Here is a 14,504-nt window from a genome sequence, read left to right on the forward strand (position 1 = left end):
GATGTTTTTATAATTCTGACTTTTTATAATGGTAGATTTTTTTTTTCTGTTTCTGATACTGCGCTATTTTGTTAAATAGCTCCCCTTCAGAAATGCTGACTATACCAGGAAAATAATACAATTGCATATATACAAGAGATGGCCTTTGGAAAACGGAATAATGCTGTAGCTAGACGTGCCGAAAAGTCTGAATTTAATTTTATTTTTAACTCACATTCTTGCCTCCGCATTTAACAACTTCTCAGAGAGCTATTAGAATTTTAAAAAATCTGTTTGCGCTCCCTTCCCATTTGAAAGATCATTTTCAATAAGACTAATCTTTCTTTCTCGCACAGTAGCTTGACCAAGACTAATTTTCTAACATTTGGATATCACTGATCCTAGTCACATTTCAAATGAAATTTTGGCGAGTACATAGGGTTTTCAATTCTTTATTTTCCCAGAGTCGCGCTATCATTCATGATGATCATTATTTCATGAAGAAATGGGCGTTTGAAACATGAGGCCTAGCTGGAAGTCGTTTGGAATTATTTGAATAAATTTCACTCTGCGAAAGTGAAACTGTAGGTCTTCTCCTGTCAGCGCTTCCTCAGGTGGTGATAACACCCCCCCCCCTCCCCCGGGGTGCCAGAATGATGGTGGTGGTGGCCGTGGGGTCTGGGGGCAGTAGTAGTGTCACATGCCATCAGAGGGGAACTTTCTCCTTGCTCACTTAAAGAAGGTAGATGCTAAGTAATTTTTTTTTTTTCTGAAAAGAGAATGGTGGGCCAGGTAAGTTTGGGATACTCTGCTTCATAAATTTGCACTTGTGCTTGCCTAATAGAATTCTCCACTGTTGAGAGACCCCTCTCTCCCTTCCCCTACCCTGGGATATTTGTTTTTCTTCCTTACTGACGATCTTTCTACTGCTTCTGTTTGCTATTTTAAACTATAATTTGTGGGGCAGGACTCAGGACTTACTCCTGGCCCTCTGTGTTTGGGTCACCGTGTGCAGGGCTGGGGATCAATCTGGGGACGTTCACTTGCACAACCAGTGCGTGACTTCTGCATCATCTCTCAGATTCCTTTAAATTATACTTTGGATTAACTTCTTTCCTGTTATGTGTCTACTCAAGGAACCACAGAATCGTATTATCTGCCACCAGATTGTCATTTATCAAAAAGTTATTTGACCCTCTTAGCCAGGACAACTATTAATTCCGATTTTCTTTGTCTCATTCGTGCTCTGAGTTCATGCTCTGAACCTGGCAGGGGCTGGGGAGAAAGAGGTATCTCTTTCAGAATGAGAGAAAGATGAGAGCAAAAGAATAAAATTCAAATAACTTAGGAAGTAGACCTAAGAATTAAGTTGCAAAAAAAAAGTCTGTTTGGGGTCTAAGATAGTAAGAACTCACTTGTCAGGAACTTAGAATTTTTTGTTTATTTTTTGTTTGGTTTTGGGGACAATCCAGATTTGTTTAGGGTTTATTCTCCTGACTGTGTGGTCAGGAACCACTTCTGGTGGGCTCAGGGGACCATATGGGGTACCAGGAATTGAACCCTGGAAGGCTGTGAGCAAGGTAAGAACCCTATTCACTGTACTATCTCTTGGATTTCAGAAACTTAGAACTTTATAAAAAAATTGTCATTTAGAAAAATATTTTAAGAGAACATCAATATATTGACATACATATATATGACTTTACTCACAGGATTTTTATGTGCTGGTTGGAATTGTGAAAGAACTTTTTGGAGTATACTTGCATATATTCATGCACATAAATATATATTCATATTCTTAGATCCAATTTTTCTTGTCATTAGGAAAGGTCACTTTTATTGAATATTTGAAAGTAATGGTTCTGGGAGGGCTATAAAGCTATATTCAGGCAAAGAGCCTATTCTGAGAGAGTTTGCTCTATGGTAATTGGGTGTATGCAAAAATGCCTGTAAAATGAAGTATGGATGATTAGAGAACGTCCTAGAAGAGATGTTCTGAGAAGGGTCTTGAGGGGTCTTGAGGAATAGATAGAATTTAAGAAATCAGTTGTGTTCATTCCAGAGTAAGATCAGGGAATCTTGAAAATTATTATTGATAACGTATCCACAAATCTCTTAAGTAGGCTTTGTTTATTAGTTGCAATGCTTCTGCCTCATATATAAAATCTATTATAATCCAAAATAGTCACCCAAAAGGGAAAAACAAACAATACATAGCTGGAGACCTGTTTTAGTATTGTCATAGTTGAATTTCTGCACAAAAGGTATATTTTACATGAAGAGTTTATAAAGACAAGATTGGACCGTCTTCAATATACCAGAGATTTCGGTGTAACTTTACTCAGGATTAAGCCACAGCAATGTTCTTTTTAGGGAAATACAAGAGATATATATGCGTGTATAATTATTAATCTCTGCTTCTATTGAAAAATGATTTTTCTTTTAAAAGGCTAACTAATTAATTTTTATAAATATATTGACATCTTTAATATATTGTTCTATTTTTAATCTTTAATATATTGACATTTAATATATTGGCATATTTAATATATCGGCTGGAGCGATAGCACAGTGGATAGAGCGTTTGCCTTGCACACAGCTGACCCGGGTTCGATTCCTCCGTCTCTCTCGGAGAGCCTGGCAAGCTACCAAGAGTATATCTGGATGGCAGAGCCTGGCAAGTTCCCCATGGCATATTTGATATGCCAAAAACAGTAACAACAAGTCTCACAATGGAGACATTACTGGTGCCTGCTCGAGCAAATTTATGAACAACGGGAGGACAGTGCTATCTATTATAGCACTATTTTGACATCTTAGCAGAGCTCTATTAAATTTGGCCTATTGTACGGTCCCTAAGTTAGGTTGTAGAAAATACATGAGTTGAAAAAAAATAGGTGACTGGCTCATGGAATTTATAAAATATTTCTCATATCTATTATTTCCCCTGAAGTTTTTTGCATCTGTTTTCAAAGATAAATCATACCTTATTCCTTTATGAGTAGGTCTCATTATTCTAAACCCTTTTTAGTACTGGTAGTCATTTATGAAGGACTATATGCATGGCAGTTGAGTTACCGTCATTTGGATGGTGAAGAAGAATATGACACACAATTTATGAATAATCGAGGAAGAGAGACCCGAATGAGGAAAAACGCCTAGTTAAGAATATGAGTAAAACAAAGGGTGTTGGCAGCTTGGGCCTGAGTGCAAGGAACAGAGACACCATGATTCTTCAGAGGCTCTTCCCGCTCTCCTCTCTCCTTCAGTCCGCTGTCTCTGTCTACTTGAGGAGGAACATTGGTGTGACTTCAGTGGCTTTTAATAAGGAACTTGATCCTGTCCAGAAAATCTTCCTGGACAAGATCAGGGAATAGCCAGAGGCCCTGTGGATTCTGGCCCAGAGTATCAGCAACAGCTGGACTGGGAGCTTTTCAAGCTTAAGCAAATGTAGGGCAAAGCAGACATGAATACGTTCCCCAACTTCACAATTGAGGAGAGCAAATTCGAAGTCATTGATAAACCCCAGTCCTGAAGGAATGATGTCAATTTACCTGGTCATTTGTCCTCAGTTTTACAACCGATAAGAAGGAACAGAGTGAACATATCTCTCCTCGGCCAAATGTTCTTTCAATTCTGATTCCAAATAATTAATTTGGTGTTGAGTGTCTCTCTCTCTCTCTCTCTCTCTCTCTCCATATATATGTATATAATATACATATATACACACACATATATATACATAGATAGATAGATAGATAGATAGATAGATAGATATGAGTAAAACAACCACACAGTTACACGCGCCTATCAAAGGCATAATCCGGTTTGTCTCAGGATGTGCTCTACACCGGCAGCCGGCCTGCAGGCTAGATCTATAACACATCGCGTGATCTTTGTGTGAAGCGTGGCCTCTCCCACCTTCACCAAGACCAGCAGTTGTGTCCATATCGTTGCTCCTGGACACTGTCCGAGCACGTTGCGATCGTGGGTGGCGTGGGTTGCTCCAGCCTCCAGTGGGGCCGCAGAAAGGAAGGACCACGCTGATTGGTAAATCCCCGTGAAGTCCCCAGCGCGGTGCTTTAGTCTGAGGCTCAGTTATGTGGGTCTCAACCTCTTCCCCCACCCCCCGCCCCCGCCACTAGACCTTCCTGTGGCTCAAGTGTGTCATTGTCATGCTCCTGCTGATATTGTCTGTTCAGAAATCATGGGTCCCTGGGGAGGCGGGAGAGGGAGAGTCCTTAGACGTCTGCAAAGGCTGCAAACCTTTCACCTTGCTGTCAAGGTGACAAATGTTTGTCCTTTAGGGAGCACTGGAGGTTAAAGCCCCAGTGCTTCTCTCACTTATCTTCTTTTCCCTCCTCCCAGCCACTGCCGGCCACCTGGATCGCAGAAAGAATCTCAGAAAAGGAGGCTTTTCTGAACCTCGACGGGCCTCCTATGTGGATATTTGCATCCGTTCCGAGTGTTGGCAGGCAGAGTTTACATTCTGACATACTATTCAGAACTTTGGACTCTGATTGCGCTAAAATGAGCAGTGATACTTATTCTTGTTCTAGCATATACCAAGGGTGTAGAGACACACCCAAAGCTGCAAGAACTCCAGGACGGGATGTGGCTCTGGATTCCCTCCTCTCCTCATAGGCCTCGTCCATCCCACTCCCCCACCTCGCAGCCAAGGGTCATCCTAGGAAGCAATCAATTGATCATGTCATTTTCCTGCTGCAAAGTCTCCAGAGTTTCTTGCTCTCCATACCAGAGTCCCTTGCATCGTGTACGAGGTCATGTTTGAGCTGCCTGCTGCATTCCTCCCCAGCTCCATCCTATGCCCCTTTTTTGTTTTTGTTTTGTTTTGTTTTGTGTTTTGTTTTTTTTTTTTTTGCTTTTGGGGTCACACCCAGCGATGCACAGGTGTTACTCCTGGCTCTGCAGTCAGGAATCACTCCTGGTGATGCTCAGGGGACCATATGAGATGCCAGGAATGGAACCCAGGTCGACTGTGCAAGGCAAACGCCCTGCCCGCTGTGCTATCTATCGCTCCAGCCTCCTATGTCCCTTTTTTTTTTTTTTTTGCTTCCCCCTCTAAGGCAGCTGCCCTGTGGACCTACTTAGACTTTCTGAGTTCATTCATGCAGCAAATGCTTCCTTGAGCTTCTACTCTGCATTGAGGCTGTACAAATGTATAAAATAGACCCACAGTTCATGGAGTTTATGGGCTAGTGGGGCAGAAAAGTATTAAAATACATAGATCTGGGACCAAAAAATGTGTAACTAATAGGTATTCTTATAACTATCTGTTATGGAGGTACGTAATGTATGGTTTGTGTGTGTGTGTGTGTGTGTGTGTGTGTGTGTGTGAGAGAGAGAGAGAGAGAGAGAGAGAGAGAGAGAGAGAGAGAGAGAGATGGAGAAAATGTGCAGAAAAGGAAGATTAAGAAGCAGCTAGAGGGGTTGTAATTTCTTAAACCATGGTTGGTGAGAATAAGGATGAGAGCTGCTGGTCTCACTTAGCATGTTTAAGTGACTTGAAGGAGATGAAGGACCAACTCCTGAGGCTATTTGGTGAAATCATGTCTCATACAGATAGAAACCCAGTGCAAGGATACCCGAGCACTGTGTTATACACATTGAAGGCATGTGTATATAAACAGTTGACCCATGTGGACTGTTTAGTAGAGTGGCAGGCATATTTGTAAGTAACAAATATTAGCGATCATTGGTTTTGTCATTTAATCAATGGAATTTTGGGGACCAATTTCATGGCCGTTTTATTCTAAATGAAATTAAGAGCTGAAAAGGTTCAGTGTGTGTTCAAACTTCCCCAAGTGCTGAGAAGAACCCCCATCTCCGTTATTTCTCAGAGAACTTCCGCCCTGCCATGCCTTGCTTGCATCTGTCTAATGAAGTTGTTTGGCATGTTCCACTGGTATGAGCCACTGACAGCCTGGCTGATGTTTTTGTGTCCGCCGTTCCCAAATCTTCAGGAGGGGTCAAATTAGGTCAGCCAGGTTAACACTATTGTAGTAGCAGCGTTAACAGTCCAAAGGTAGGAACTTTACGGATGGGATGAGTCATTGTATATCAGTTTTTACTTTCCTTTGCATCTGACTCAGATAAACATCCTTCCATCTCTTTGGGAGGAGAGATGTTCTTAATGTGGAAGATGCATACAGTAAGGCATGGCCATTAATTAGTTCCATGTTTTAAAATTGTCTTTTGTTACGACAGAGGAAAGTGCTTCTCAGAAGATCCTGTGCATTACACCCAGTGTCTGTTAGGCCAAGTAATTACGCCCTCTAATGCACTTGGGGTGGGGAGGGTTGTTGGATGGCCACAGTAAAGATAAAAGGCTATCGTCTCGCTCACGGCCAACTTCACAGCTGACTGAAGCAGGTGTTAGAAATGCAGATGAGGTGGGTTGACTAAAGACGGTACAAATTTGATGTGAAAATGCCACTGGTCTGCGCACCGCCTGCCGCACATACAAAGTTTCAGGGCATTTAATTATTCATCTTATTGTCAGGAGCCTTGGTGAGGACTCAGGCAAAAAAAAAAAAGTGCCTTTTACATTTAAACTGTTTTTTCCCTGGCTCCCTTTTATCTGCACTTGACAAGCAAAAGGAACTTCGTTTTGTTAAGTTTCATCCAACAAGTGAATGTCTTACATCTCTATGAAAAAAGTACACCTCGGAGCCGAAAACGAGAGGTTTCAGTGACAAGCAGTAGTGATGGGCAGGGGAAGTGCCTTCCCGCCCAGCTGTGCGGCCTGGGAAGCTTTAGATAAAGGGGAAAGTAGCCCTGTTATCATCAGGCCACACCACAGAGCCCTTCGCAGCGCTGACGTCTGTAGCTCTTCATGTTGCGTGAGATTCTGAAAAGTGAGCCATTTCTTCTCATAAATGGGAGAATCCCAGTTTTTTTGTTGTTGTTATTGTTTGGGGATCATACATGGTGATGCTCGGGGCTTGCTTCTGGCTCTGTGCTCAAGTATCACTCCTGGCACTGCCCAGGGAAGTACTGGGGTTGAAACCAGAGTTGTACTTGTACATCACAAGTGCCTTAACACCTCCACTGTCTCTCTGGCCCTCAGAGTCCTGATTTACTTTAAAGCTGAAATGGAGAGATCTTTAACCATAGAGTTATTGTATACTTTTCATTTTCTCCCCGTGTACTCATTTCATCTACTGAGCCTCTGGTTTTTCATTTGTGTAATGGGGAAAATCATAGTAATACGTGCCCCTGTAAAAGCCAACCCATTACTGTGAGAATCAGATGAGACTTTTTTTTTGTGAACCACTTTGAAAAAGTATTAAATATCCTGGAAGGCTAAATAAGTTATATCACCTACACCTTTCCCACTGGAAGCTATAATTATACTATGACAGACTTTTATTACTTATTTTCACAGCAAATGTTTTATATCTTTTTAAGATCCCTTTCTAGTAAATTCAATCAGTTAACTCTGTCTGTCATGTAGATATTAAGTTTATGCGGATATAAAAGTCGTGAGCTCTTGTTACAGCACCCTTTAACATAAGGCTCAAGGTTCTTCCTTATAACTATATGTAGCTTAAAAAATTTCATCATGCTTAGGCGAGCACTCTTTTTCTAGGGTTCCTGACTGGCTACGAAATGTAGACTGATCCTGCTGGAGCAATCATTCTAGAATTGCTATCAGTGAAAACAACTCTGACATTGCCCCATTTAAAAATAATGTACAGATTGTAAATTCACTCTTCTAATATGTAATTGTGAAATTCTAGAAATGTTCTGGCAAGTGTTTACAGTCAGATAAGCACCACCAGAATGAAAATGTAGAACATTCTATCGCCCTACTATTCTGGTGCCGCTTTCTCCACTCATATTCCCAGCCCCTGGCAATAACTTACTGTTCTTTTGTTTCTATAATTTTGCCTTTTCTACAACATTGCATAAATTGAATCACACATTATGTGCTGTTTTGAGTTTGATAAATGTAGCATTTTTTTTGTTAACACATCATTTTTAAACAACCCTCAACCCTCCTGTTTTGGAGACAAAATTGTTAACTGCTTTTTATTTTTAAAAAGAGATTCCCAACATTGTACTTTTAGAGTGTAATTTGAACTTGCTGAGCAATATTGGTTGATGGTCTTGGCTCATTATCAGTGTATGAGTTGACATTGCCTAAATATTTCCATTTTTTTGACTGCTTATACTCATTTAAAATTTTTCCTTTTAGGTTAAATTGTCAACCAAAGATTACATTGTCTTTCGGAATCTGTGAAAGGACATTGTCTCAACATTTTCACATAGTTTTGATGATGATGATGATGATGATGATGATTTTATTTTTGTTTTTTGGCTACACCTGGTGACCACTCAGGGGTTGCTCTTAGCCCTGTGCTCGGACATAACTCCCAGTGATGCTCAGGGTACCATCCATGTGCAGTGCTGGGAATCAAACTATGTTGGGCAACATGTAAAGCAAGCACCTTAACCCCATACTGCCTCTCATCTCCCCTTCCTTCCTTGTTTATTTATTTTTCATTAACCCAACACTTGTGATGGGATAAATTGTGACACTCATTCCCTTAATTCACTTGTTGAAGTCCTATCCCCCTATAATGACTGAATTTGGAGAGAATCACTAAGGTTAAATAAGGCAAGAAGGATGTGACTCTTGTCCAGTAGAACTCATGTCCTTGTAAAAAAAAAAAAGAGGGACCCCAGATATGTGCACGAGAAAAGTGTCCTGGGATCACCTGAGAAGAGAGCTTACTCTGACTCCATAAAGAGGCCTTTCCCGAGCCCAGACTTGCTGGCACCTTGATTACAAATTTACAGCCACGCTAGAAATTTCCAGAGAGCTGTGAAATTACACACAGTACTGCCTTCAAGCCATGAAGTGGACAGCAGGGCCTTCCTAGTAAGACTCCAGGTGGGATGCAAAGTGCACAGATCATTAATAGATGGTAAGGCATTACAAAAGCTGGGCTGATATCCCTGCAAAGTCGAGAACTATAGGATGCATCACAGGGAAAAGAAGAAGATTGATGTAGAATCTCCCATCCTCTGGAATCCATTAGTCAAGTGTGTTTTCGTAATACAAACAAACAAACTGGATAACTTTGTTTCGTTTTTGTTTGGGGGCCACACCTAGTGTACTCAGGACTTACCCTGACTCTGAGCTCAGGATTCTGCCTGGCGGGCTCAGGGAAACATAGAGGGTTCGGGGACCAAACCCAGATTGTTTGTGTAGACGGCAAGTGTCCTACACGTGTGCTATTGCTCTGCCCTTATGACTAAAAACAATCATTTTGACTGAAAATTGGGATGTAGACATTTGCAAGGTCCCTGGGCTCTTTCCATCTCGACTCTGCTCTACTGAGCAGGTTTTTTTTTTTTTTTTTTTTTTTTTTCCCTCTCATGCTCACATGGTGACAATTGGATGGCTGCCTCTGTCAGTCTCTGCCTTCTGGTTCAAGGTAGGGTGTTAGGGAACTGTCATTGCAAGAAAGTGATCTCCTCACCTCTGTGCTTTCTGATTGACAGAGCAGGGTGACAGCTAGCTGTGAGGAAAGGAGAGAGATTTGGGTGTCTGTAAGGTCAGCCTTAGAACTCTGCTCGCTGGCCTTCTCTTTGTGAAGCCCCTGTGAGATGGTCACATTGTCTGCCCAGCCTGGGACCCAGACAAATCAATACTGCAGCTCTCTGGTTGCACTTGAAGTGCACGTTAGTTAGAGAACTAGTTAGAATGAGAGAACTAAAGTCACTAGTTTAGACTTCTTCTGAGTCGTATCATAGATTGGTAGATCGTTCTCCAAGGAAACAGCATTCTATCGGCATATCAAATGGGAATGGCGTTTAGGTAGGCAGTGGATTGTAACTGTTAGTTTTTTTAAAAAATACATATATTTTACATTTGAATAAAATTGCATCTGCTAAGTCTCAGAAGTTACTTTTTCTTCCCTTGAGTTATAATATTCTATATTAGTCAAGAGCCTGGGAGCTAGATGCTTGACTTTTTTTTTTCCCAGGTATACTATCAACTTCACTTACAACAGTATGTTTTCTGCCTGCATGAAGTCATCCTGGCAGTTGCAGAAGCCAATTGAGGGGCAGGAAAGGCCACCAAGGAAATGAGTCGAGTTTGCAGAGGAAAAAGGAAAAGCGCAGGGTACAGACCAGCGCCACAGGGCAGGGACCTAGCGACTGGCCAGGTGGCAGACCCAGGCCTGGATGGAGAGCTACCATGGCTCCGGCATGGCCAATCAAGATGCTTCTTGGGCACTGTCCAGAACAGGAAAAGGGGTCAGGCAGGTGCTTCAGGGATTTATTCTGCAAAGCACCAAGGAAGAGCATGCGAACGAGAAGGTGACACTCAAGCATGTCTGTGCTCCAAAATCAATCGTTGAGGTGTCTACAGGAGAAAGGGGAAATTCCTTCATTTAGTTGCTATTTAGGGATAGTCTTAAAAACAAAATTTCTGATAGAGCAAGAGTTCCAGAGCTTGGAGAGTTGGAATCCTAGTTAAGTTCTGAAAAATTTATCTTCAAAATGTATCCTCTAATTGTATATGGATTTCTCTAGAGAGAAAGGCCATAGCTTTTGTCTAATTTTCAAAGATGGAAAACAGTGAGTCTGTGGAATGCTTAAATAACCCAGACTCCAAGCAGTTTTTCAGGTCTCCTGAGAGTGATTTGAAGAGAACTACGGCTTCTAATTGTTCTCTGACCTGACAATCTGTTTAAACAGTCATTTGTCTTTGATGCAGAAGGTTCTTTAAAGCTTATGTGGAAGATAGCATAAGTGACTTCATAGGAAAGTTATTCTTTTTTCTAGAATATGCATCCATCCTAACTCTTCTGAATTTAGGTCCCTCCCCCCCCAACAAAAAAGATAAAATTTCTGATATGTGATAGTAAGCTTTATGTATTTTGCAAAGGATATTATTGCAAGGGAACCACAAACCTTTCTTCTATTTTCAAGATTACATCGGTAAGAGTGACTTTGTTATAATAGTCAAATACTTCTTTACTAGTCATTTCAGAAATTGGATGCCCAAAATATTTAGATATTTACCTACTCAGGTTTACAGTCTTAGCAAAATTGTGATAGATGATAGATGTAAATAGGTAGATAGATAGAGATAAATATCTGGGTAGACAGCACGATCTTTTGTCTATTATAAAACAATAATTAGTTCCTCGTTGCCTTCTCGGTGACTCTGGGCTTCTAGATGTGTGTTTAAATAAATTTTCCCCTGTGGATGAAGCTGATGGCATTTTCCAAATTGATTTTCTCCCTGTAATATTCCAACCATATCTCAAACCTCATTAAGGCACTTTTCATCATTTCTCCGACTCCATTTGTTATGGCAGCGTCTCAAAATTTAGTTTTCTCGGTAAATTTCATTATTGTGGTTACCATTTCATTATAAAATGATCAGGGGGTGGGGTGGAGAGTCGGAGGGAGGGAAGAAGAATTGACAGATGAGGACAAAGTGAAAGATTAGGACTGTGTGGGCCAATTTGACAGACCAGGAATGGCACGAGTAAAGAAATGTGAGTCACGATGGTCGGTCGGGAATGAAGAAAGGGCATTCCTGAAACCTGCTTCACAGATAAGGAGAGCCATGGAACGGGGCGGGAAAATCTTTTCTTACAGCCTTGGTGAATTTATTTTAGGACCAAAGGTAGTTGTTTGGTTCCAGATGATAGAACAAATCTTGCTGTGAATTCTGAACTGTTCCCAAGAAATTGTTAATGTTATTTCTTATCTTATATTTTCTTATTTTATCTATCTTATTTTTAAGTCTTATTTTTCTTTTCTGTTCTCTGGGACATCCTTGAGGAATAGACTTTTGCATTTGTCTAGGCAAGATGGTGTTGAGCCTACACAAGACGGTCCCTGCTTGCCCATCCAGAATTCTCTGTAACAAAGAAGTGATGTTCCAGTCTTCTGTGTTCTTACAGATAAAGAAAGAAACAAGTACACATGCCAATAGGAAAAATACAAATACACATACACATACAAATAAGGAAGAAACAAATACACATGCCAATCAGTCAACGTCTCACATGTCATGTCTTTGGGTGAGTGGTGAAGGGAAGGAAATATGTACAGCACAGCATTTCAGTACAAAGAAAAATAATTTCCACGTACAGATGATCAAAATAATCAAGATCTACAGGACCCGTTGGTCAAAATGGAAAGACTCCAAAGTATACGCTGTTTTCTAGCTATTTTCTAGGTGGTAATTTTGCAGTGTGAATCCAAATTTAAGACAGAATAGTAGCAGCAATGATTACAGCATCCATCAAAGCTACCAGAAACTTGTGTGCTCAGTGCTTGGCATATTGTAATTTTCTTACTCAGTCATTACTCCTGTGTTATCAGTGAGGATCCCAGATTGTAAAGACTTCGTGTTTTGGGAGGAGATGGGAGAGAGGCACACTGGCAGTGCTCAGTGTCTGTGCCTGGGGGCGTTTGGAGACATATACAGTGCTGGGAAGTGAACCATTGTTGAAGCCATGGCCACAAGCTGGATAAGTGCTTTAACCTCTGTACTGTCTTTCTCGCTCCAAGAATTTGTGTTCTTTAAAGCCAGCATCATACAACTACTAAGTGGTGAAGTCAAGATTTGAAACCATAGTTTTCTAGCGCCAGATTCCATAGTGCTAGCCACACTTCCCGCCCATTCTGGGTAGGTGAGTTCCACTTCTAGAACTGATGTCATAGAGACACCAACGGCTCAGCTGTGCACGCAGGAATGATAAATGACTCCTTGGTTGGTGAAGTGTCTACAGACTATCCAACTCCAGAGCATGGCAAAGTCAAGGCAGGTCACTGACTGCAACACTGATGGCACAGTGAACCCAAGAGACCCCACCCACTCACCGCTCTGGACTTGTGTTGCTCCAGGGAAGGTCTCTGCTCCGAGAAGCCATAGTGTTGCCTTAGACCGGGTGTATGGACCGAAGAAGGTTCCCGAGGATGGAAGGGGAAGTACAAGCCTGTTCTACACAGGTGGTTGCAGACTACACACCCATGATATTTCTGTGGGATTGCAAACGCCAAGCCTAAAATTAAGGTAAAAACTATTTTTCAAGGATGAGCTACAAAGGCTATAGGAGTGGTTTAGTGCCCTGCCAAGTGGGGCAGACAAACACCAAAAGCTACAGGAAAAATATATACAAATATATTGTTGCACTTAAGACTGAAACTTCAGTCGCACCAACAAAACTGCAACTCCACTAGTAGTAAAATTGCTGGCACTGATATAGTGGGTGCTTTGTGCCATGTGTTTTCTAGATGCGCTCTCTCACATTCTCCCTAACCCTCCCACCCCCCAGTTTATTTTTCTCTTTATTTATTTATTGGGAGGGGGTGTTGGTATATACGTAGGCCTTACTCCTGGCTCTGTGCTAAGGGTCACTTTTCCAAGTGCTCAGGGGACCATATTCAGTGACAGGAATCAAACGTGGGTTGGTGGCATGCAACCCCTCTACCATCGCTTCCACTATTGATCTAAGTATTACCATTGGTTTTGTTTGTTTGGGGGCCACACTAAAGTGCTCAGGGCTCACTCCTGGCTTGGTGCTCAAGGATGAAACGAGGGTTGGCCCAGCTCAAGGCAGGTTTCTCAACCCCTGTGCTATATTTCTGGCTTTCTCAAATTTATCTTAGTTGGCCTTTGCAATTTGAACAAAGTAGGCTTTTTGGGAGTCTGGTTCTTTTTTCTTTTTTTGGTTAGGTCAAAACAACCTCAAATCACAAATTATATTTATCTGCTTTCTGATGGGAGATTTTCACCTAATTTGCTCTTATATCTCTTCCATCCCATGGCATTTTCCAGCAAACAAAGAATGCCACCTCTGGTTAGACAGACTTGGTTCCATACCCCGACTTTGGTTTTGAGTCCCCCCCACCCCACTCACTTGTGTGTGTTTGTGTGTGTTTTGGAGGGTGGGGGAGGTGGGGATAGTCTGACTTTTTCGGATACTGGTTATCGGTCTCTAGGCATCTCATGACAAGATAGTTGCAAAGACAAATGTGGGGACATGGAGAGCCAGGGCAGGGTCCCGGGCGCCCTTGTCCCTTCTCCCTCCCTCGCTTCTCCCCTCAGCTCCTTCCCACAGTCCCCCAGGGGCTTATTGACGGGGTCCCTGGGGGATCCGGGACATGGGCTCTGTCCCTGGCTGCTGCCGTTTGATTCGCCTCTGTGTAGGCAGGGCAGCCATTTCCCCATAATGAAGCCATCCATCACCATCCAGGAGATGAACTGAGCCAGCTGCTGACCCTGATTTGGGAGGAGGATGGGCGTGGAGCCCCCAAGAGGAGAAGGGGGGCGGGGCCAGTGTGAGTGAGCAGCCGAACCAGGAGCAGCCCGAGGCAGCGATGCCCTTAGCAGATCTCAGACTCAGCGAACGCTCTGCAGGCTCAGGGCTGGAACATGGTCCCGAGGCCCCATCTGACTCGCAACTCAACCCGGTGGCTCCTGAGCCCATTCGATGGCCCCTTCATCAACAGTGTCCACTTTT

At 42.3% G+C, this 14,504-nt stretch overlaps 1 protein-coding gene and 1 pseudogene across 3 annotated transcripts in view; both read left to right on the top strand.

Annotated features, from left to right (window-relative positions):
* SLC10A7 (solute carrier family 10 member 7) overlaps positions 1-14,504 on the top strand; it is a 212,532-nt gene that overhangs the window by 89,816 nt on the left and 108,212 nt on the right. The window lies entirely within an intron of this gene.
* Positions 3,173-3,514, top strand: LOC130028299 (ATP synthase-coupling factor 6, mitochondrial-like; annotated as a pseudogene).

The sequence above is a fragment of the Sorex fumeus genome, unplaced genomic scaffold, assembly GCF_029834395.1.
Source record: "Sorex fumeus unplaced genomic scaffold, SorFum_2.1 ptg000039l, whole genome shotgun sequence".
Taxonomy (NCBI): Eukaryota; Metazoa; Chordata; class Mammalia; order Eulipotyphla; family Soricidae; genus Sorex; species Sorex fumeus.